At 37.0% G+C, this 25852-nt stretch overlaps 1 pseudogene; it reads left to right on the top strand.

Moving 5' to 3' along the window:
* Positions 1-1342: 1342 nt before the first annotated feature.
* Positions 1343-18815, top strand: LOC143879098 (ATP-dependent zinc metalloprotease FTSH 8, mitochondrial-like; annotated as a pseudogene).
* Positions 18816-25852: the final 7037 nt, after the last annotated feature.

Below are 25852 nucleotides of genomic sequence, written 5' to 3'. Positions count from 1 at the left end.
AGGGTGTGCGATACAATGGTGTCGCCATCGCATTGGTTAAGAGCCATTGCTAATTAGTTTTCGACTTTAGCACTGAGGATGATAATTGCGCTGGGATAATTGAGCATTTTATGGCCACAGATGGTCTGACTCCAAGGTCAAATCGACCACTAGAAGTATGATATCCGGCAACAGTTTCTTGGCAACCGTCGCTAATACTCTTGTCGCGTCAGTCGAAGTGATGCAGGTATAATTACCATAATGTTTACACTTATTTTTAGTTTCTTATTAGTCACAGATGACCGAATAAAAAATTCACTGTCCGTGTGGACTGAGTCAAAGGAATTATGTGCCACGTTGGAACCTAATTGACATATAGGAGAATGTGCATGAACCAAAGCAATATAAGTGGGAAGTTATTCAAATACCCAATAGAGCACGTCAATCCTACAAGAGACGATACTATCTGTTTGAATGACTCAAGGACATGGCAAGAAGATAGCCACCTGGACCATGGAGGAAGTGAAAATAAGGCGACCCGTATGGGTAGTTAACAAAAAGTTTCTCTCCAAGAAGAACATATATTCAATTTCTGTTTAGTTAATTCCTCATTCCCACATATTATATACTTACAGTCATGATTTGTATTCAGTTTTAAAATACATAATTGCTGTCTTATAGTGCATAACTACTGTTTTACCAGTTACATAATTTATAGTTATGATTTGTATTTGGCTTTAAAAGTACATAGTTGATGTCCATCATTGCATAGTTGATGCCTTACACTTTTCTACACTTGGTAACTATGATTTGTGTTGATTTGAAAGTGCATAGTTGTTGCCCTACAGTTTTCTACATTTTTTAAATATAGCTTGTATTGGTTTAAGAGTACATGGCTGATGTTCAACAGTTTTCCATACTTTACGGCTTTGACTAATTTTTGGATTAAAATGATTTTATCATAAGGTTTGTAACAGTATGTAGTTTCCTTCTGAATTTAAAAGACAAGATGGATTAATATACCTATGAACATGATTGTGATAATGGCATTATCATGGGATATTAACGGGAGGGGGCGGATATTCTTAGCACTTGTTTTGTCTCTTTCATTCTCTCAATTTGGCATTAATGCAACTGCTACTATAATAATGAGACACACTTGTTTTTACTTTGTTGGGTTTTAAGGCTTAACCCATTATTGCCCAATAATAGCTTAATATAATATCATTGGAAATCTCTTGGATGATTTTCAATGATATTGTCAAAGGGAAACTCGGGAGAATCAGGAGGCGGCGGAGTCATGCGCGACTCTAAAGCAAAAGTTATCTTTGCCTTCGCCTATTTCTATGGGATATCCACCAACATGGTGGCAGAAGCAAGGGCGCTCTTGAACGGTCTTAGGCTATGCAAAGCTTTCGGAATAGTGAACCTCTTTGTAGAATCGGATAGCAAGGTGTTAATGGATGCCATTTCAAAGAAAGAGAGCTACCCGTGGTCCATCTCCTCTTTCTGGACGGAGATGATGTTACTCATGGATCAACTTTGCCTCTCCCATCAACACCAATTCAGAGAAGGCAATAAAGTTGCGGACGCTCTCGCAAATGAAGCAGTTATTACCAAATTTAACCGAATTTATCAAGGCTGGTCAAAAATGCCAACCTCGGTCCATGGGGCTGCAAGATGTGATGCTTTAGGTCTTCCTAATCTCCGGTCGAGGATGACCTAGGTGGTGGGCGGTTTTAAGGGAATGTGTTGTTTTTTTTTTGTTTTTCCCCTTTTGGTTTCTGATTTAGAGGCGAGGCGATTAGCCCTCTTCATGTAATTTTGCAATTTCTATATAATATTTTGAGGTCCTCCCCGGGGCCGCAATCTGTTCCGGGTTAAAAAACAAAAAGATTTTCATTGCACGAATCAACATGACTTGATGATATTTTAATAGCTAGTTGCATATTCTTTTCATCAGGAATATTCGTTGGGTAGTTCGCATCATATAAATTGGCTTCATTTAATGATATTATGCATATTTGTCGAGTCTTTTCATTATAATGGATATGGCCTGATGATATCTTAGCAAATTTGTCATTCGTTTTTTTTTATTGTGTAAATGCAAATTAAAAAAAAATTCAGAATAATCGGATGAGTCTTGGGTTCATTTTGTCTAAATCTATGGTGACCATCAATTAAGAAATGATGTTTACAAAAGGGCATTCATTAAATGCTATTTGGGAGTGAGACGGAATATGGTTGTTGCTAATTGATGCTTGCATAAATTGGTTCTCTTATCCCGTGTACTCAGGATTCATACTAGGCTGAAGTGTCAATTCATTTTAATACTTGCAGGATTTTACTTGTTCAAAGGGGTTTACTTTATGATATATTACATGAATTAGTAACCTGCTTTGCCTTTAAACTATTAGCATTTTGGCAATTGCCTCCGCTTGTGCTTAAGTCTTAGTAGCACTCCCCTCTTTGGTTAGTAGGCTAGCTCAGCCTTTTAGGCGTGTTTAGACTTTTAAACCTTAGTAACCCATCCTTAGGGGACTTGCTCAGTCTAAGTAGTGCTCCCCTATTTATTTAGTAGACTTTCCAAGTCTTTTAGATACATTTAGATGGAGTCTTTCCCTCATTACAAGGGCAATAAAAGAGTCATCTGGAGCCCTCATTTAAGAGACCATTGTGGTCTCATTAGTGTGTTACACTAGGAGACACTTTCTGTCTCATTAAGGTAGTCATTCTTTGAAGACAAGCCTTGTCATTCAAAGCCTCTCCTGAGGGAATCTGTTTTAGTTTGATAGAGAGTTTACACATAGGAGGCATGCCTTGCCTCATTTGTGGAGTCCCTATTTGAAGACAAGCCTTGTCTCATTTAGGGAGTTCCCCTTTTAGGAGGTTTACCCAACCTCATGTTAGAGTCCCCCTTTCTTCTAGAGTGAGCATTTGACTCATTTATCCTTGTGGTAGCATTATTAGAGAGTCTTTGACTCATTTATCCTTGTGGTGGCATTATTATAGAGTCTTTTACTCATTTATTCTTGTGGTGACATTATTAGAGAGTCTTTGACTCATTTATCCCTTTAGTTGTATTATTAGGGAGTCTTTGACTCATTTGTTCTTTTTAGTGGTATTATTAGGGAGTCTTTGATTCATTTGTCCTTTTAGGAGTATTATTAGAGAGTCTTAAACTCATTTGTTCTTTTGTTGGTATTATTAGAGAGTCTTTGACTCATTTACCTTCGCTTTTGATAATGTTATTAATTAGGAGTTTCTCCTTAGTATTGTCGTCGCTTTTCTTTGTTAGGGACTATCTCAGTCTAATAGAGCTTTGCTTGCTTAGGATTTTAGATTGTTTCCGGTGTCTTTAACACTAGTTTTCCTAGTTTAGGGGTTTCCCCTGTTAGCCCTAGGGTGTTGCTTTATATATTCCCTTAGGTCTTTGACCAAAAGGGTGAAAGCATTTAAAAAATTCAAAAAAATATTGAAATATCTTAAAATTCAAAAACAGTTTGAAAAATATCAAAAAAACCTTAAATCATTTGAAATGCTTTAAAGTTTTAGGAGCATAGTAGGAGAGTTCATTTCGAACTACGTTGGCTTGATCCTCTTCCACGAGGCACGTAGTGCAGCTTGGGATCTATATCCCAAGTCTAGCCAAACTTTGTAAATAAATCATTCAAACTCTTTAAAAAAGTGCAAAAATATTTCATAAACCTGTTTTCGAAAAATCTTCCTCTAGAGTTAGGACTTTTTCCTAGATAGAGAGTTTTAGAGTTAGGGTTTAGTTTTTTATTTGTTGTGTGCTTGTTTGTATTTGTTTTAGAGTTAGGGGTTTGTCCTAGAGTTATAGGAACGCCTCCGTCCGGTCAATTGGCGATCCACATCGCCGACTGATGATTAGAATATGATGTGTTAGTCCACCCTTTGTTTTCCTTAGCGCATACAGCCTAGTTACACATAGGTTGTAGGAACCACCTGCAATAGCTTAAGGCTAACCTGCATTTAGTTACGGCATATAGGGTGTCCTAAAATCTACAATCCATTGGAATTTAAATAATCGCTCAAGAAGCTTTAATAACTAGTCCGGTCTTTTAGATCGAGTCTAGGATAGAGGTCTATGTGTCTTAGGCATCATAGCTTAGAATAGACGCGAAGAACTATGTTGCTCTAATTCTCGTGGAGGCGAGGATACGTAGGCTTCTTTGGATGAACATCAGACCATCCAAGGACTCGGGCTCAATCGTTTAGAGTCTTAGGATTTGTTATATTGTATGTTTTGCTATGTTTTCTTACTTTCATGCGCAGACTTTATACCTTTAGCTGTAGCATGCATGTGTTTGCACACCAGAACTTAGACACCCATTAGGCATTTCACTCATAATCTAGCTGTGCTTAGGTGACACATCTTTTATCTTGTTCTGTATGTGCTTATTATTTATTCCCCGAGTCATGTATGATTATGTAAACGTCTTCTCGGGGGTATTTCGTTCCCATTTCATATGATTTTCGCCCGAAACTCCTCGAGGTTAATAATAAATGTCATAAGAGACCAAGTGCTTGCACTCAGACGAATTTGGGGTGCTCTTTGGACCTTCCCCATTCGTAATCAGGCACGGACCTTTTGTATCTCTGGTTATCCATTGCAGATAGAGCATTTGTTTTTGGTTCCATGGCGTATCCATAAATGGCGACTCTGAGTTTATTTTAGGTATGTCTTGGTTTCGAGCCTTGGCTCCGCATCAAGACATATTTCTTTCTTTTTTATATTGCCACTCGTGCTATAATATGAAGGTGGCATCCGTTTCGATAGTTCCTTGGTAGAGCTCTCCTTCACATGTGGAGATCTTTGAGGATTGCAGGGGGATCTCGCGTCCCTCGTCGCACTCGTCCTCCCGGATCGGGGTCCACATCGATTCATCTTCTTTAAGACACCTCTATACCTCATCTTCAAATTCAAAGGAATGTGGTAGAACAATATCATTAGATGACCACCACGATGATGTTTCATCAAATACTATGTCACGCAAGACATGGATCATCCCAGTAGTTGGATCACAACACCACTATCCTTTACGTCAGTTGTCATAACCCACAAAAATATATCTTAGAGCTCTTTTGTCTAGTCTACTTCGGTGATTCTCTGTAAGAAACACGTAGAAGACACAACCGAAAATACGAAGATGAATGACAGTCGGCTTGCCTCCATGCAACTTCTCGCATGGAGAAACAAACCCGAGTTGAGATTGTGGAAGCTGATTAATCACGTACATTGTTGTTTACATACCCTCGACACAAAACTGTGGTCAGACATTCTTTCCATCTAGCATGCATCGACATGTATCCCTCAGATAGATGCCGATTCTTTCTTTCTACAAATCCGTTTTGTTGTGGTTTTTCGGGACAGGTGAGTTGCCTCTTGATTTTGTGCTCTTGCAAATTTTTTAAAACTTATCTTGTTTTGGGTTTTTGAAGTGAGAAGATTGATCCCGCTCGATCCCCTATTATCTTTATCTTATATAGTAGTTACTGGTTTTTAGGTACGAAAGTGACTCTTCGAATACAGAATTTACGTTAAAACGAAATTGACGTTTGGAATTCCGACTTTTCTATAGGTGTCTATCTATATCTATATCTATCTATAATGTGATCTATAATATCAGGATATTATATCTAAATGGAAGGTTTCCATTTAGAAATAAATTCATTAATATCAGGATATCGTTGGGATTCTAAATGGCGGTTTCATTTAGAAAGAAATTCATTTAGAATCAATAATATCCACTAATATTAGAAGGGGGTGTTCGGAATACTGGCAGTTTTGGTAACGATTCGGAAATTCCAGGGATATGAGCAACTTGTTTAGAAAATGGAAAAGGAAAAACGTACGTGAACTTTGACCATGCGTTTTGAGAGTGTGAGAGTTTGAGATAGAGATTTTTGGAGTATTTATCTGCTAAATTATTACTGCCTAATTAAAGGAAAGATAGATTTTTGGAGGATTTATCTGCTAAGAAGGGATAAATCCCTTAATTATAGCAGATTAGAATCCAGGGAAGTGGAAACGTTTGCATGTATAGTTTTTTGGACCAATTACCAATGGGGGACAAACATTAGGCAAAATTATCAACAGGACCCATGCTTTTCAAAAATTATCAATGGGGGACAAAAGAGGTCTTGTCAGTAAAAGCTAAATGAAAATGCGCTTTGGCATTTACAACACGTTTTGACCTTGGTTTTTTCTTTTTCCCTCTTCTTTTACTTTTCCATTATCACCTTTTTTTTTACCCTACCAGTCATCTTCCTCCTTGTTCAGCCACCATTGTTGTTGGCAAATCTTGAAAACTTGAATGTTGAGTTCTTACCATCTATCTCTTTGTATTTAGGTTTTGTTTTTCTTTTATTATTTTAGGGTTTTGCACTATTTTTCATTCATCTGTTTCTGATTTATCTTGTTTAGGGTTTCAGCTATTTTTTTTTAGGGTGAGTTCTGGAGATAATGCATGGATGGCTTCACTCACTTTTTTGGAAGACAAGTGGTTGTATAAGAAAAAGTTGATGTAATACATGAATGGATGGCTACACATTTTTTTATTTACTTATATATATATATATATATATATATATATATGTTGTAATACACAAATTGGGATGTAATACATGAAGCACATTTAATGAAAACAACATCCATTTCTTTTGTTATTTCTATCATGAGCAGAATTGTAATGCCATTAGAAGAGTTGCTATAGGCAAGGGGTTTTGTAGCAGAAGGGGTTTATCAACTCTCTGGAAGGGGGTTAGTAACTCTCAAAAGTAGGGTTACCAATTTCCGAATGGGCTTATCAACTGCTTGAAAATTGGCCGAGAGTACTGGAGTTTTCGAAGAGGGTTTTCAAGTCTCTAGGAATGGGGTTATCTAGTATAAAAAATGGGGTTACTAATTTCCGAATGGGGTGATCAAGTCCCTCAAAATTGGCCAAGGGTACTAGAGATTTGGAAGGGGGTTTTCAAGTCTCTAGGATTGGGGTTATCTAGTATAAAAAATGGGGTTACCAATTTCTAAATGGGCTTATCAAGTCCTTGAAAATTGGCTGAGGGTACTGGAGTTATGGAAGGGGGTTTTCAAGTCTCTAGGATTGGGGTTATCAAGTATCAAAATGGGGTCACCAATTTCCGAATGGGCTTATCAAGTCCCTGAAAATTGGCCGAGGATCACTAGAGTTTTGGAAAGGAGTTTTCAAGTATTTGGGATTGGGGTTATCTAGTATCAAAATGGGGTTACCAATTTACGAATGGGCTTATCAAGTCCCTTAAAATTGCCCAAGGGTATTGGAGTTTTGAAAGGGGGTTTTCAAGTCTCTGGAGTTGGGGTTATCCAGTATCAAAATGGGGTTACCAAATTCCGAATGGGCTTATCAAGTCTCTTATGAACACGTTTTTACTTCCTGTTTTTTGTCACTCATTCATTTTCACGTTTTTTTTCTTTCTACCGTACAATTTATCTTCATCATCCTCTATTGAAAGGGAGAAGGAGAAATGCAAAATCCTAAAACAAATGAAAAACAAAACCTAGATATTGAGAGATAGATGGGAATGAACTCACGTTTCAAAATTTTGAGTTTTCCCACCTCCAATGTTGGCTAAATGGTGAAGAAGATGACTGATAAGGTAAAAAAAACAAAGTTGAAAATGAAAACGTAAAAAAAAAGAGGGAAAGGAGAGAGAAGAGGGAAAAGTGGAAAAGCAAAACGTGTTGCTTAAGAAAAGGGCATTTTTGTCCAGCTTTTAATGACAAGATCTCTTTTGTCCCTAGTTGATAATTTCTGAAAAGCATGGGTCCTGTTGATAATTCCACCTAATTTTTGTCCCCCATTGGTAATTGATCCTAGTTTTTTTTTGCTTCAGAGGGTATATACACAGAGGATGAGTGTATTTATGGAATTCTAAATAACACCTCCTAAAAGAGGCTTTACGTAGAAGTTGCGTATATAGGAAGGTGCCACGTGGCACCACCACGTTGTGCCCCCTAAAAAACCGTGTCGAAACTATTTTAGTCTCTTATTCCTCCATAAATGCATTAGTATTTCCAAAACGATTTCCATTTCTTATTTTTATTGCTCTCTCTCTCTCTCATCTATTAGTGGTTGCAATTTCCTGACTTAATTTGGATTATTACGTTATTTATTGATTATACTTGGTGCAACTTGATAGAACTTCCCATTGAGTTTGTAAGTACTGACTTAAGCTTTTTGAAGAAATCAGGTGACAGGTGGTGAATTTGTTATTAATACATGCATAACCACCTTCACAAGAACCCAAGCCCCGAAACCTTAACTCTCTTCGCCAATCTAAGTTCGTCGCTTCAAATATTATTGTCATCTCTTCCTCTCTTCCAAGCAAATTGCAGGTCCTACTCAAGACAGGGGGTGTGCTCCACCGATGCATGGTTAGGATCATGGCTTTAAATTTCGACCGCAATCCGAAATTTCGGATTTTGGTGGAGACTGACACCGAAATTGACCAAAACCGAAACGGTCATTTATTTTGGCCGAAATTTCGGTCGAAATTTCTGTTTTTCCGAAATTTGACCAAAAAAAACTGTTTTCTAATATTAATTTAATATTTTACAGAAATTTAATATTAAATAAAATAATCATTTCAGGTTATGTACCAGATTTTGACCGAAATTTCAAAATTTTGGTCGAAATTTCAAAATTCCTTGGTCCGAAACCGGTACTGAAACCGAAATTTTAAACCTTGGTTAGGATGGAGATGGTGGGACCCGCCCCGTCAAATTATGAGGGTTTTAAATGGTGGGCTCCATCCCAGTAAAAATGATATGTGAAACTATGTAAATATCCATAGTTCTTTAAGAAGCAAGTTTATTTGGACGTGTGGATGTCCAAATAAACTTGGTTGGGACCGAGAACAGATTAGAAAACCACATCCATTCTCCTTGAGGAAAAACAACGAGACACGAAGAAGACACGAAGAATTAGTCTGCTCAGCTTCAATGTTTGGATAGAATCTCTACTTTCATTTGACAATTTGAGCATGATGGCATGAGAGAAATCCTTCTCTCATAATGAGGGACATGCATAATTCCATGGCTAAAACCAAAATTATATCAGAAATAGTCAATTTTCAATTTCTGGTGGTTTTTTTTTTTTCAAATTACATTTCAACCCGTGCATCGTACGGTTGGCCTCACTAATAATATAGCAGGATAGGGGTTTCACTCTTCACGATGACGTGGACAGTCCCCCCATCCAGCATTCGGTCCCGCTTGGCATCCCTTTCTCAAAAGTACGTCCAACAATTCTCTCTTTACTCAATTAACTTTCTAATATTTACTTTTGCATAATAACTTCCTAATACTGAATAAAGCTCCCTGATTCTCTTGGATTGAGTTCTCTCGCTCGCACACGCGATTATAATTACCATAGATATGAAGGTCATTTGCAATATATCTTCAATTCTCTCTCTCTCTCTCTCTCTCTCTCTCTCTCCCCCCCCACCCCCCCGAATCTATCTCCCTCTCTAAATCACATTAAGCAATGCTCTCTCCCTCTCTCCCTCTCCCTCTCTCTCTCTCTCTCTCTCCTCGAATCGATCTCCCTCTTTAAATCACATTAACCAATGTTTCCATACTGTATTCTCTCCCCGTTGGTGGGCCCAATAATTAATTTGTTTTCCCCACCCATATGTTCCAAAATGAAGTACTGTGCGGCCCGCCCACACCATTGGATGATCCAAACAATCCATTTGATGGGCCACAACGTAAATAGGCTGATTCTAGCCATCCGAACTAAAGAGAAACTACATATTATGGAAACATCCATCCGAACTAAAGAGAAACTACATATTATGGAAAATTGCCTATAGAGTCGAAATCTTGTGTGTGTAGATTTGTCCGGTTAATCAAATAGAATAGATAGTTCAAAGATACGTCTACTATGCAATTTTGATTAACTTTGATGTGTTTACACTAAGTGAAGGTTCAAATCGAGAGATACCTTCATTTATGCATAAGGTTTCCAAGCCTAATGAGAAAATTATTTTCATTTTGAAAATGGTGGGAGATTGTTAGAGATTTTACAAAATGATATTGAGAAAATCAAGTGAGATTTCACAAGTTTTATTTAAATTATAAAAACAATTTTAAGATAGGGCCGGTCAACCGGGGTATCCCGGGCGATCGTGAATAGATTAATCGAATTTTAATTAATTTCCAGGGAGGTGTCGGAGGTCGACCGCGGTTCTTTGGATCGTGAAAAATAAAATGAACGGGCGCATGCTGGCAGTCGACCGCGACTGTTTGAAAAACTATCTGTTGGGAAGAAATGTACATGGCTTTTCACTTCCGTTTTTCAACCTTTCTTCATGTCTTTTGCTTGCCAATAGTCATGGATAATTTCAAACATAATGGACACCTTGTGCATGATCCAAACCACTTAAATCACAAAGGGATGTGATCAAATGGTGATCATTCAAACCAATCCAAGAGATGTCTTAGGAATGTTTCCCTTAATGAATAGACATCTAATGCTCTATAAAAAGAGCAGAAATCTGTCTTTTCAAACTACTGAAATTCAGTTATTGTTGTACTTTTCTTTCTCTCTAGCAATCTCCTACTCTCTTGTTTTTTATCAAGTTGTTTTGTTCATTAAATAATGCACAAATGACTGTTTTCTACAGAAACAGTTTTGTGTTTTTCTCAAAGGCTTGAAGTTCTTGAAAGGCATTTTGGGTTTGATTCCACTTGTGCAAAGTGTCATCAAACATTTGTAGGACATTCCTACGAGGCTTCATTGTATCTTGGAGGCAATTCGCAGATCCCCTTTGCACACAACTGGTGGGGGCAAAATTTGTCTTAAGGAAAGCGATTACACGACTTGAAGCAACTCTACAGATTCATTATAATTTCTATATTTTAGGAAATCCCACCAACAAAATGCATAAGACAAAATCTGCCAAAAAGTCAACCTGTGTGGGTGCAAAATCCAACTGTGAAATGGCTTTCCACAAAATTGCCTAGCAAATCCCTTATGGGAACTTCTATGCGAAGAAATAGAAAGAAATTCACAAGGTGAATGATGATAAAAAGAAATTCACTCCTTCCAGATGTTAAATTTATATTCTCCTTACTAGACAAGGTTTTAAATTTCAGTTTCAGTGTGTCCGTTTCAGCTACCACAGAGATTGAATATGTCTGTTTCGGTGGACATTTCAGCCGAAATGATGTAAATTTGGTTGAAATTTTCAGTATTTTTAAAATTTCGGTAAAAATTTCAGAATTTCGGGAAAAAAATTTCAACAATTTTTTGGCGAAATCCTGTAAAAAGCAAAATGATTCATTGTGAATTTCATTTTAGTCTTGGCTGAAACTGAAATATTTTGGCCAAAATTTAAAACCATGTTTCCAGAAAGCTGAATGGACTAGATTATTTAAATTTATTATTTCACAACGGACAATGGACAAAATGAACAAATAATCTGATTTTCTTTTTGGTAATTAGTTTGCAAATGAGCTTGTTTTAGGGCAGTGATATCCCCCCCCCCAATGGTTTTAGGCCGAAGTTTTGGATTTCGGCCAAAATTTATGACCATGTTGCCAGAAAGCTGAATGGACTAGATTATTTAAATTTATTATTTCACAACGGACAATGGACAAAATGAACAAATAAATAAAAGTTAACAATTTCCGTTCGCAGGGGGGGGGGGGGGGGGGGGGGGTGTTTAACATGATGATCTTTATAGAGATGGGTTTTTGTCATTTGATTAAATCTACAGAGTTGCTGATAGATTTGAATAGGATGATTAATGTTTTATAGTTAGCATACATGAACTTCCAAAGTCGGTTGTGCTGAAAGGAGAGAAGAGCTAATGAAAATATGAGGGAAGGATAGAGGAGAGGAGAAAATCATCAATTGGTCTGTGATGGAAATAGAATTGATTGAAGGATTTAGTCTGCTGTAAAATTATGCCTTGGATGCTGACTGAGATTGTTAAATATGGGATCAAACTTTTTGTTTTAAGAGGAACTTTATCTAGCACATCTATTCCTGTGCCATTTTTGAACCAGAAATGTTTAGACATGTTTTATTCCAGGTATCACATTTTATGTCATTAAAACTTGTTCAACCTTGATGTTAACATTTTTTGCACCCATTTAGATTTTGGGATAGTCTATTCTTGTCTGCTTTATATGCTACAAATTACAAGGTTTGAAGTACTGTATTTTTTTCCCTTCCTTTTCTCCAGAGGATTCCAATACTGATGCAATTGGGAGTTCCCAGGAAGGTTTTATGAAGCTGTTGCCAATTTTTATGGCACCTCTATTATTTATTGGGTTGGTGGTTTCATCCTTCTCCTTCGGTTATGGGATCCGGAACCAACAGCAGGTCAGCATCTCTTCTAAAGCAGTTTAAGTCACTTTATTTATCTTGGTTTATATTTGGCACATAATTCTTTGATGGAATTTACAATACTGATGATTCTAAATGGATTTCCATCAGATGTCAATATATCTTATATAATTGCGTATGTCTTTCTATGTAACAGATCATTATTTTATTTTCCAGTTTGAAACTCTGAATAACAAATCTCTTTATGATAAAACAGATGCGTTTTTCAAGTTCTTTATTATGGGTGGTTTGTACTAGCCCTTTCCTTTCCCCCATTTCTGTTTCAAACCTCATCCGCTTCCACTAGTGGCTACCACTACCTGTATTATAAGCCCATCAAGTCTTCCATTATCTTCTTAATATTGATAGTTTTTGTGATCTTGTTATTGATGTGCTGAGCTTTTCATACTTCTAATCATCATGGCGCATACACCTTATTTGAGCTTAAGTGGTTCAACTCAAGGTTTTTAATTTCAGTTCCGGTTTCGGTCATTAGTGAAATCAAAACATTTTCGTTTTGATAAGAAATTTTGGCCAAAATCTTGTAAAATCATGAAAATATTTTGATACAAAGTCATGGCTAAAATCAATGTAAGATTCTTCACCATTGGTTTTTCTTCTTCTTTTTATCGTTTTTTAGAATTAATTTAAAGGAATCTCATTGTTCTTTTCTTTACTATGAGTGGAGTTGATTTTTGTCGTGGTTTGTATAGAACTGTCGTCATTTCGACATGTACTTTTATTTTTTATCTGAAAAGTTGTATGTTTCATACAAAATCCTGAAACTTCAAGCAAAATCTTGTATTTTTCCGGAATCAAAGTAGATTTCGTTTCTACAATAGCCAAAATCGAAATATTTCAGCAGAAACGAAAAGTTCCGGCTGAAATTTATTAGCATGGTTCAACTATTTACATGTTTATTCATTATTTCCATATCATAATGCTTAAGTGTGGGCTTTTCAACGAGAGGACAGAATTTTGGACGTGGATTTGATCTGTTTTACGATCATTGCATTAGGTCGTATCACAGTTTCTTACTAATGCGTATTTTGTGATCATTACATTTGCACATGTTCTTGCTGACTCATTGTATATGCACTGTTTATTTATGGACTTAAATCTTTTTATTATTCTGTTCTGACATCAACTGCCTTTCATGTCTTTTTTCTCCGATTAGTTTTCAAGAGTTTAAAAACAAGCTTCTAGAATGTGGTGTAGTAGACTACATTGTTGTTTCCAATAAATCTGTTGCAAAAGTGTATGTCAGGAGCTCTCGAACTATGACTGGTGCCCCTGATAGAAGAAATATGAGCCGTTATATGTTTTATTTTAACATTGGGAGCGTTGAATCATTTGAAGAGAAGTTGGAAGAAGCCCAGGCGGCACTAGGGGTAGACCCTCATGATTATGTTCCTGTAATGTATGTCTCTGAAATAGTTTGGTACCAAGAGTTGCTGAGATTCGCTCCAACAGCATTGGTTGTGGGGTCACTCTTATACATGGGGAGAAGAATGTAAGGTGGATTTGGCGTAGGTGGGAGTGGAGGAAGCGATAGTCATGGAATATTTAATTTTTGGAAAGAAAATGTGACAAAATAGGATAAGAATTCCAAAAACAGGGTGAGGTATGCTTCTTTCACTTTGTTAATGGTATTACTTTTCCTTAAACTTATTTTTCAAAGATTTGGCTGGCTGTGATGAAGTTGGAATGCTTTTTTCGTCCAGAAATTTTTAAAACATTTAGTTGGAAATTGAAATGCTTTTGTTGTTCATGTATTTTTCAAAGATGTGGCTAGATGTGATGAAGCGAAGCAAAAAATCATGCAATTTGTACACTTCCTCAAGAACCCCAGGAAGTATGAAGAACTAGGAGCAAAAATTCCTAAAGGTGCCCTTCCCGTAGGACCTCAAGGAACAGGAAAGACACTTCTTGCAAAAGCAACTGCAGGAGAATCTGGTGTGCCATATTTATCTATTTCTAGTTCAGATTTTATGGAAATGTTTGTTGTGGCAGGACCATCCAGGGTGAGGAGCTTGTTTTCAGAAGTGAGACAGTGTGCACCGAGTATAATTTTTATTGATGAAATTGATGGAATTGGTCAAGCAAGGGGCTGTGAGAGCCTCACAGGTGCAAACGATGAGCGTGAGAGTACTCTTAATCAGTTAATTATAGAAATGGACGGATTTGGAACAACTGATGGAGTTGTTGTACTTGCTTCCACGAATAGGCTCGACGTTTTAGACAAGGCCTTGTTGAGACCGGGTCGATTTGATCGTCAAATTTCCATTGATAAACCTGACATCAAAGGCCGTGACCCGATATTACTGATACATCTCAAAAGGCTTAAACTTGATAGTAAACCGTCATTCACTCACAGGGACTTGCAGCGTTGACACATGGATTCGCTGGAGGTGACATTGTGAAGGTTTGTAACCAAGCTGTTTTAATTGCTGCAAGGTATGAGTAAACAGAGGTCATCATGGAACATTTTGAGGCAGCTATAGATAGGGTCATTGGGGGTTTGGAGAAGAAAAACAAGGCAGCTTATTTCTGGCTTTAAAAAAAAATTCTGATCCATTTATTGTATTATTTTCTTTTTCTTGCATAATGCCACGTTTACATCCTATTCTATTGATTTTCATTTATGGATGTCTTATTTTTCAGATGCTGTTAATTATTTCATAGGTGCTATGATTCAGAAATCTAATACCTTTGTTAAACTTGCAAAATAAATATTTTGCTGTATAGGTAAGCAATCAATATCAATAGGTAATTTTGTATGTGATGGATGGTATTAGACAGTGGGAAATCTCCCTTTCTTTGTCTGCCGTAGATTGAAGCAAAACCATGAGAAATTGAAAGTTGTTTAAAGAACAAAACAGACGGGTGGAACTATAAGATGGTTTGTGTTTAACCTTGAAAACTGCATTTTTGAATCATTTACTATGGCCATAAATGATAAATCGTATTGTTGGATTGACGAAGTGGTTTGTGAAAATCCTGAATCATGAATTCAACTACACCGATTGGAAGGAGTAGAAGGAAGATAAATATTAGGAACATCATATCAATCCTTGATGCATTGATCTCAGCAAGTTTTCCCTAAATTTTATTGTAACAGAATTATTGTTAATTGAACCAATTATATATGAAAATAGAGATTTGCTAGCATCCATCGCGGAAGGCATTTCGCGGATGGTCTGTTGCATGTGAGGGCAGACACCTCATGAATGAAGACAAAATCTTCTTAAAAGTGAGCCTTGTTGGCTGCTCTCACATGCAACAGACCATCCGTGAAATACCTTCTGTGGTGGACGCTAGCAAATCCCATGAAAAGATATTTCAATAAATCAAATCCTTTGAGAGTTTAATAGCAAAGCCATAAAGGAACGTATGATAAGATGATTGTTCTAGAAGCAATTAAACCATATAAAGTATACCTATTGTGAAAGGGCATGAGTATGAAACACCAAAATCACTGCAGAGTGAGTTTTTTTACCTGATGATTTGCACAATTGAAACAGTAGAAGCTAAATAAAGATCCTATTTGCTGTTCTACGATCAACAGTCTGCCCTGTCATGAACACTTCACCGATTTCATCTTTTCAGTATCAGAATTTCTTCCATTTGTAGTTTTTATCAGTGGAGAAGTCACTTCATTCAAAAGGGTTTGAATCTTTAGAAACCACGAGTTTCGCATTTCTTGATCTGCATCTGTCAAGGAGGAAGAAGTATTTTCAGTTGGCCCAAACTACATACCTGTTGAGTTCATGTGTGCAGATCACTCGTTCTGGCAGTTTGCTGCTGGGAGAGAGAGAGAGAGAGAGAGAGAGAGAGAGAGAGAGAGAGAGAGAGAGAGAGAGACCTAGGCAGTTATTCTCTTCTCTTGCAGTTTGCTGTTGGGAGTGTAAAAACTGTGACGCATTAACCTCCTACTTCTCACTGGCAGTTGATGTGGTCTGCTGTGTCGCCGGGATGGGGCTTTTGTGGTTACAGTTGGAATTGGTTGAGGGTCGAGGGAGGGAAGGGGGATGTCGAGCTAGAAGAGACCGGGTGGGAGTGTGTAGAGAGGGTTGATTGCAGGGTTAGGGTTTTTATCGAGGTACTGAGGGACATGTGTTTTAAGTTAAGAAAGGCGAGGGACAGATTCGTCGGGAAAAGGGGATTCAGTTGAAAGGGGGGGAGGGGTGTTATTGCATGTCGGATTCGTCGGAAAAAGAAGGGATGAATGTTTGCTTGTCATTTTACTTTTGGCATATCTACAAAGTCAGGTATAAGAAAATGGTATCTGAACATGAGTACGAATGCTTGCTTTTCATTTTGCTGTTGACACATCTACAATGTCAGGTATAAGAAAATGGCATCTGAACATGAGTATGAATGTTCGCTCATCATTTTGCTGTTGGCACCAGACAAGCGTCATATTTGCAAGTGATTTTATTCGTGCTTCCGCTTCTTTCATGATTCTTGTAATTTGTGAAGAAAATCACTGATTTCTTCTTTCAACATTAAAACTGCTAAAAATAAAAGAAATCTATTTATGTTAGCCTTCATGTTTGCTTCTCATTTGGCTGTTTGCACATTTACAATGTCAAGTATAAGAAAATAGATTTTGTGTCACCTGTTGCACTCAACATTTATAGGTTATGCTTGCAGGTTATGTTTGCAAGTTGTCTTGTCTGTCACGTTTCTATAAATATTGTTTTAATCTGTATTGAAAAATCAATAATTTCTTTCTTCCAACTCAAGAACTAGCTATGAAGTAAATCTCCATGTTTGGTTCGCAGGTTATCAGCAAGCTGGAATGCAGAACGGTCGCTTTTCATGAATCTGGTCATGAGGTTGCTGGCTGGTTTCTCGAGCATGCAGAGCCCCTACTGAAAGTCACAATTGTTCCTCGTGGATCTACTGCATTAGGATTTGCACAGTACGTTCCAAATGAAAACCTCCTAATGACCAAGGAGCAGCTGTTTGACATTACATGCATGACATTAGGTGGCCGAGCAGCTGAGCAGGTAACAATGGTGGTTCCATTTCACCCTTGCATCTTTCTAGAACATTAAAGGGATATATTTATACTGAAGATAGGTAAATTCCAGTAGAAACCGCCCATGAACATTAAAAAGGGGGTTGTTAGATCGATACAACTCCTAAAATTTAACACAACAAATTGAAGAAACTAGACTATTTATTTGCTGTAGATTTGCTTTTATGCAGTCAGATTTTTTAATTATGGATACATCTCGACTACACAAACTACTGAAACCAATAGACTCACTAAAAGTAAATAGGAAAACTTAGGACTTTGAAATTCCCATCAATTTTGAACATTATTGTGTGTTGTGTGCAGCATGTACTTTGATTTCGTAGACCAAAAATTGTGCTTTTTTTCTGTGTGAACAGATTTTCTTACTGTTCTTCGGATCCATTTGCTGCTCACCTTGATGAGGGCTACTGGTTGCCTTAATTGGTCTCAGCCGTTGTCCAAGAAAACCCTTTTGATTGCCCACCCTCTTTTAAACTACTTTGACATGGTTCCCTTTTAGACAATTTCAAGAGCGTTGTTCTACTATACCAGCGTCTAAAAAAATTCAAGAAAACTTCTGCTAAATGCTTTTACATCACCTTCTAATTAGTAATGTGGGCCTTGATCTTCACCAAGATGAAGTTCCACTCTGCTGAGTTCACTTCATTTCCACATCAAATCCATGTAAGCACTTCCTGAGCTGTTAGACTCAAACCATTTGTAATGTCCGCAGTTGATCTTATAATGATTTGAATTCACTTTATTGAACCATTCTAACTATGGAAAATGACTTGGTTTCCTATTGGGGGCAGGTTTTGATTGGGAAGGTCTCAACTGGAGCCCAAAACGACTTGGAGAAAGTGACGAAGATGACCTGCGCCCAAGTAGCTGTTTATGGCTTCAGTGACAAAGTTGGGCTTCTGTCGTTCCCTCAGAGGGAGGATACCTTGGAAATGTCCAAGCCATATAGCAGCAAAACGGCGGCGTTAATCGACAATGAGGCGAGGGACTGGGTGGCCAAGGCCTATGAATGTACTTTAGCCTTAATCGAAGACCATAAAGAGAAAGTGGCTCAAATTGCAGAGCTATTGCTTGAGAAGGAAGTCCTACACCAAGAGGACTTGGTACGAGTTCTTGAGGAGCGGCCTTTCAAATCAATCGAGCCAACAAATTATGATAAATTCAGGAAAGGGTTCAAGGTTACAGATGAGAAACAATCCCCAGAGGGTGGGATTGTAGGGGAAGACATACCATCATCATCGCTCGATGGGGAGGCGGTGATGCCGACGTAGTGGAAGAGGTTGTTTGTATTTGTATATGAAGCTGAAATGAGTTTTTCAGTCATATTGGTAAGCTAATTGTTCAAACTCAACATCTTTATAGTGATATAGTATTTATTTGTCTGAAACAGTCCATAATTCAGGTTTAGGAATGCAATATAAGTTCTACTGCTTGAGCTTCTGATTATGTAAATATACCTGCATCATCAGAACCAGGTGTAGGCCATGTTTGTCCACCATGAAAAATATTCCATGGAAAAACAAAAACCAGTTGTGAGATATGGAGGGAGGAGAGACCTGAGAGGTTGGGAGTGAAGGAAGCATGAAAAGCTCCTAAAAAAACAGGAAAGCAAAAAACGAATTCTAAATACGTATTTTCTTTTCAGTAGTTTTTAAGAATTTTTTATGCTATCTCTACTCCCTCCACTCAATTCTCTCCCTCTCATTCCTTCTCGGCCCCCCTCACATAGTTGGGCACTTGGGTCCATGAATATTTCATGGAATAATTTTGGAACTGATATGCTCAGCCCCTTTTCTCCCTGAGCCAGCCCCCTCTAGTGTATTTATGACTGCCGTTTTACTCTACAAGTGGGTTGCCAAGAAAGAAAGGGGGTTCCCATAAGTTTTCATGGTTTCCAAACATGGCCGTAATGTATTTTCTTTTCTTTTTATGAATGGCAAGACCGACTGAGAAGGTCAGCACCATAAGGATAAAAAGCAGGGAAAAAACAAGAATGAACCTAGCAAAATCCTTGGGGGAAGATAATAAAAAAGCTTCAGTTTTCTTCTTGTGACTCTATCCTAAGCCAATTTATCCACCTTCGTGTTTGCCAATCTTTTTACATCACGGAAAGATAATTCTGAGCCCGCTACACAATCCAAAATCTCATTGATCCAGCTGGAAAACCTCCATGGTTGAGATCTACCACCATTCAACCACCCTATTATGTTGAGGGAGTCCCCCTCTACTATCACCTCTGCTATGACGGAAGGCTCCATCAACCTTAAGCCCTGAAGAGCTGTCCTAATTTGCACTTCATTTGAGTCTGTAATCCCCAATGGACTTGAGAAGTCCCATATCGTAACACCCTCATCATCTTGTAAAAGACCATCCACACCGGCTGGGCCAAGGTTTCCCAAGCTAGATCCATCAAAAATTAACTTTAAGAAACCTTGAGGGTGAGGGTTCCACCTTTGAGCAGCCTGCTGTGAACTTTGGCTGGTTGCAAAGATATTGTGAAAGGTGTAAGCTTTTCGTAGAATGATTTGACACTGAATTCCCTAGAAGTGCACCGGATCCAAACCTTTGTCTGCAGCCTATCTCTTTATTCACTGTGATTCCAATATCTCTAATAATCGAGTCATTCAGTCTATCTCCTTGATCAAGAGATTTCTTCTTAAGTTCAGCTTTCAGGAAATGTCGTTTTCCCCACGCTCCATGTGCTCCTTTACCCATACGTCCTTCGACGCTACTACGAATATATCAGAGAAAATTGCTTTTAAAGAGGCTTCCCCACACCACCTGTTTGTCCAGAATTTGATTCTCACCCATATGTACACTCCGAGCTAGATTACCTTATTAAACTTTAATTTTTGGTTTAGGATGTCTCTCCACACTGTCACCCCCCTCCACTACGTCGGTACCATCACCTCCCCATCAAGCGAAGCTGATGATGTGCTGTTCCCTGCAATTCCACCCTCTAGGGATTGTTTCTCATTTGCAACTTGGAACACTTTCCTGAACTTATCATAATTTGTCGGCTCGCTTTGACTTGAACGGGCAGTCCCCCAGGACCCGAAGCAAGTCATCTTGGGGTAGAACCTAGTTCTCAAGCAACAGCTCTGCAATCTAAGCCACTTGCTCTTTATGTTCTTTTTATCAACGCTAAAGTGTGGTCATTGGCCTTGGCCACCCACTCCCTCACCTCGCTGTCTGTTATCGCCCCCGTTTTGCTGCAGTAATGTATTTATTTTTTAAGTAAGATTTTACTTGAGAGATATTCTTTTGTATCTTATTTTTGTGTCTTTGATTTTCTTTATTTTCTCCACCTTAGAAGCCTTAAATCTGTAACGTATGACCCAACGGAGTGAGCCCTTTTTGTGGGTCTTGATGCATGACCTATGCATACTATTCATGTAAAAAAATGGACACTATAATGAAGTTGAGTCATAATCAGTTTGGCACTCGCATTCTGTTCTCAAAATCCAAAACAAACAGGGCCTAAGGTGTTGGTATTGGGTCAAAGTTGAAAAATGTTCTTGAATTTTCTAATAGGAAACCATTTTAAGTAGTTTAAAAGACGGTGGGCAATAGAAGGGTGTTCTTGAACAATTGCTGGAGACCAATTAAGGCAACTAGTTACCCAAATGAAATGGGTCGCAAGAACAGTATACCATCTGTTCGTGTAAAAAAAATAGCAGGATTTTTTGTCTTCAAATTAAAATGCATGATGTCAAAACACAACAAAAATTGTTTAAAATTGACTCGAACTTCAAAGTCCTAAGTTTTCCTGTTTTCTTTTGAGTGAACTATTCAAAGTCCTAAGTTTTCCTGTTTTCTTTTGAGTGAACTATTAGTTTCAGTAGGTTGCGTAGTGGGGATGTATCCATAACTTTAAAAAAAAAATCAGTATGCATATAAATTGATCAACAGATATCACAAATATAATGCCAATAGTCTAGTCTCTGCACTTTGTTGTGTTGAATTTTAGGAGGGGTATCCATCTCACAGCACATCTCCTATTTTTAATGTTCATGGGTGGGTTCTATACTGAAATTTCTCTAAGGGTGCGTTTGGATTACAGGAACCAGGAATTGGTATTAAAATCAAATTCCAATCCTATTCCAATTCCCTTTGTAAAGGGAATATCAATTCCGATTCTATTGTTTGGGTAAGCATTAGAATCAGGAATCAATAAATAGAGAGAGAGAGGGAGAGAGAGAGAGAGAGAGAGAGAGAGAGAGAGAGAGATCTTCTCTCTGATTACTAGTCCTCCCTAAATTTAGAGAGAGCTATTTTCTCCCTAAGAGATATTTTCTCACTGAAATTAGTCATCTAGAGAGAGAAGAGAGCGCTTTTAGGGAGGGAGTGTAGCAACTAAGGAGAGATTTTTGCTATAGAGAAGAACGAGCCGACCAAAATTGAAAATACCATCTCCTCAGGAGGTATAAAAATCTACGAAAAATCTACCAAATATTCCGTCAAATATTCCACCCTACGCTTCCCTTTATGCCAGCAACGCCAATCCAAATGTTATGATTCATTGATAGAGAATCAGATGTTGGTTCTTATTCCCTATTTCGGTAATCCAAGAGCGTCCTAAATTCATTATAAAATATATACCCCTTTAATGTTGCAGAAAGATGTAGAAGTTGAAGTAGAAAGATCATTGTTATATGTTCAGGTGCTTGCTCACTTAATGTTATGCATGTTATGTCAAAGAGTTGCTTTTTTATCATAAGGAGCTTTTCTTTAGGAATGTATTGTGCAAAGCCTAATGCTTCAGTTCCACGAGGAATAATTGGGACTTTAAGTAGGGGTTCTACGTGCCCGAGAAACTATCCAGCAACATCATGGATTGATTCATGATAAGTGACAGTTCTGCGTTCCAGCTTGCTGATAACCTTCTATCTAAACAAGTATACCATATCTAGTTTTAAGTTAGAAGGAAGAAATTATCAGTTTTTCTATACCCATTAAAATAACATCGATTGAAATGTGAGTAACAAAATCATTTGGGAACTTTATGTAGAAATGGCGAGTGCAACAAGGGACATGAAATACTTCTTATACTTAACATTGTAAATGTGCAAACAGCTAAATAACAAGAAAAGATGAAACCATTCAAACAAAAAAGATGAACTTTCACATTTCATCACATTCCACCTTTTTTGTGTGCTCTAAAGATCTTGGATGAATAATCTTATATACTGTCCATGTTTTTGGAGGATGATTTCATCTCAATTAAGAGGCTTATGAAAAACATAATTACTCCTAAAATTTGTTTGAAATAAAGTTGTTACTCCTTTTGTTTTTCCTATGAAAACATGGAGATATTGAGTTCATTACTTTAACACTATAAGTAAAATTCAAGAACTTTAACATCTCATTAATTCGAATCTCGAGAGACTTCAAGCTTTTTTTATATGGGAAACACATTCCTCACATTAAAGGTATCATAGTTTTACTGACCATCCAATGTATTACTAGCTTTATGAAACTTTTGTAAGAGTCATTTTGAGTTTGAGTGTGAATGTGAGTAATTAGTATCTTGGAAATGTACAAATATTAGTGATTCGTGACCGAGGGCTTGATCGTCGACTTTGTAATTTTTTTTACTAATCTTGTTACTGTAAGTTTTTTACACGTATAGTATTTTATGAAGTTTTATGCACAAATTGTATTATATATTTTGTGAATAGTATTTTACTTTGTTTTACATGATTAGAGAATTAAATAGTAAAACTGAATAGAAAACTGTAAAAAAAATTAATTATTCTCTACCTTCAGACTTTTCCAAGTTTAAAAATGTTGGATAGAACATAGTTCTATCTCTGAATCATATTAGATCTGGGTTTATCAGCCTTCTGATCTACATCTTCAAATTAGTTATACAACCCTTATCTGTATAAGTTTCTTAACATGATATTGTTAACCCACTTCAAATAGCTAACAAACTTACCATTGACCGAAAAGCTTAGTTAATTCGAATTTTAAAAATAATTCCTAAAAAGAGATATTGTTGGAAAAAATGGAATGGTAGAGGAAAATCAAAGTGGCTGTTATGAAAGAGAATGAGAACTAAAGAAGAGAAAGAGATGGAGGCAACTCAGAGAAGTAATTAGAATTATAGAAGAAAATCAAATTTTTAATCGCGGGTGAGCCAATGGTTTTAACCGTTGAGTCCCAATGGGTCTTATAAAACGGTGGTCACCCAATGGTCGATGACATGGTCCAACCGCCCATTGAAGGGGTTTCTTCAGACTCTTTTGAGACCTGTCTTCATGTCTTTTAGTTAACTATAAAAGACAGTTAAAGACCCGGGATTAAGCAATTCAACCGTTAGTGATCACAGTCATTTTTACTTATTTCCTTTTGATATTTCCACCCTTTTCCTTTTGACACATGGAAAGGTAATGGTCGCCCTAGGACAATTGTTGCCATGATCCGTCCACTTGAAACCCTTTACATAAACTAAGAAATACTCTTGAAGGCTTTGACCATGTGATTGTTTTCAAAATGTATAGCCATAAGTTATTTTAAAGTTCATGAAACCTAAGAGTCATTTTTCAAAGCCTAGAAATGTCAATATGGACAAAGTGGGAGAATGCTGGAAACATTTTACATTGGGTGGCAAACATTACCAACCTAAACTAATTAGATTTAATTATTTTTTAAACATCAGTTACAGTTATTTTAGGTTAATCCCAATTAATATCTATCATTTGTAAGAGTAGTGTATGGGGAGACCTAACCCTAATCTCCTATTATATAAAGAGTGCTTGCTTAATGGGAGCAACACACATAAAGCTCTAAGAGTATTTTATGGTTTTCTCTAGGTATTCCCTGATCTTCCAAGGAAAAGCCCTAGATTCCATTGTTGAGCATCTAGAGTTAGGTAGATTGGAAGATCACTCTAGTAGTCAGCAGATGGTATTTATCGCGAGAGTGTTCAATGATTGGATCGCACATAAGTCCATCTAATCATTATCTGGAGGAACGATTCGATTTCTGTATTAAGATTGAACTAAGATAACAAATGCGCCTAATTTCTCTCTTCGATTTCCCAAACAAAAATACTCTCTCTCTCTCTCTCTCTCTCTCTCTCTCTCTCTCTCTCTCTCTCTCTCTCTCTCACACACACACACACACACACACAATAAAAATCAAGAGGTAACATTAGCAATCTCCTATGTTTCTTTTGATATTTTGCCTAATTCGTTCTTAATCAATCCCTACTTCTGATATTCGAGCTAAAAATAAAGATTCATCTTATAGTTTTATGTGCTTTTTGTTTTGCGCAGAAAAGAATTTTTGATATAGTTATTATTAATTTCAATGATGTTTTTGAGACATTCAATCTTTATCATGTTCTCTCCAAAAGATATTGGTAAAAAGGATTTTTTTTTCTTCTTCATTATGTGAAGAGGCATTTCCATGTCTTTATTTGATGTTTTTGTCTTTTCTTTTATTTATACATTATTTCAATTTCATGGAGTTATCTCTTCATTTATTAGTTATTTCTACAATTTTTTGTTTATGTCTTTTGTAGAATCTTTCATACAATATGATTTTGGATTTTGTATAGCCCCACTTTATTAGAATCATCAAATCTACTAAAACGACCTAATATGATACAACTAAGTAATAAATTGAGTTTGTTAAAGAACTTTGAGAATTTGAAATCATTCAGAATAGAAACAAAAGGAAGTTTATAAGATGGCATATGTCATAAGAAATGAAAAAAAAAAAAAAAAATACCTAGAGTTTCTTCTTTCTCTTCCTTTCTCTTTCTCTTCTTCTTTTTCTTTCTCTTCTCTTCTCTTTTGGTTGTTGATGGGCCCATTGCAGATACAAAAAAATGATGAAAATAGATAAGATACGCAAAATAGAAGTGAAATGAGGAATAAATTCAAAATCTTACCAATTCTTTTGGCTTTCACTTTCACGTTCTCTTTCTCGTCTCTTTTCTTCTCTTCTCTTCTCTTTCAGTTTGTATGGATGCTGGGAGAAGAAGGGGAAGGGAAAGTGATGACATGACTGACACAAGAAGGCAAGGAATGGAATTCCATGGGCTATTAGGATTTCTCATTCTTTCAAGGGTCGGCGGACATGGAAGAGGAGACAAATCTACCACTTTATAGCGTTCTTTTCATTTATCGTCCCCACATCCTACATTTATTCTGCAAAAATATTTGGCAAAAAAATATATAACACAAGATTGTGTTTCCTAATTTGCCTCTCTGATGCCCGAGAAAACCAAATATAAATCTTGCAGGATATTATTATTTTTATTCGCTCGAATTCTCCGAATCCTTCCCGGATTTTCATCTGTGACATTGCATTCATGGGATTACTTACTAAAAGTAGCGGATTTGAGCTATAGTTAGAAAGTAAAATAGACATGGCAAGTTGGTTAAAAAATCTCTCTCCATTCCAATCTATTTAT

Source organism: Tasmannia lanceolata, unplaced genomic scaffold (genome assembly GCF_043159265.1).
Source record: "Tasmannia lanceolata isolate RefF3 unplaced genomic scaffold, GAP_Taslan_0.1 ptg000006l, whole genome shotgun sequence".
Classification (NCBI taxonomy): domain Eukaryota; kingdom Viridiplantae; phylum Streptophyta; class Magnoliopsida; order Canellales; family Winteraceae; genus Tasmannia; species Tasmannia lanceolata.
The sequence above is the reverse complement of the archived record's forward strand: the minus strand, read 5'-3'. Positions and strand labels throughout refer to the sequence as shown.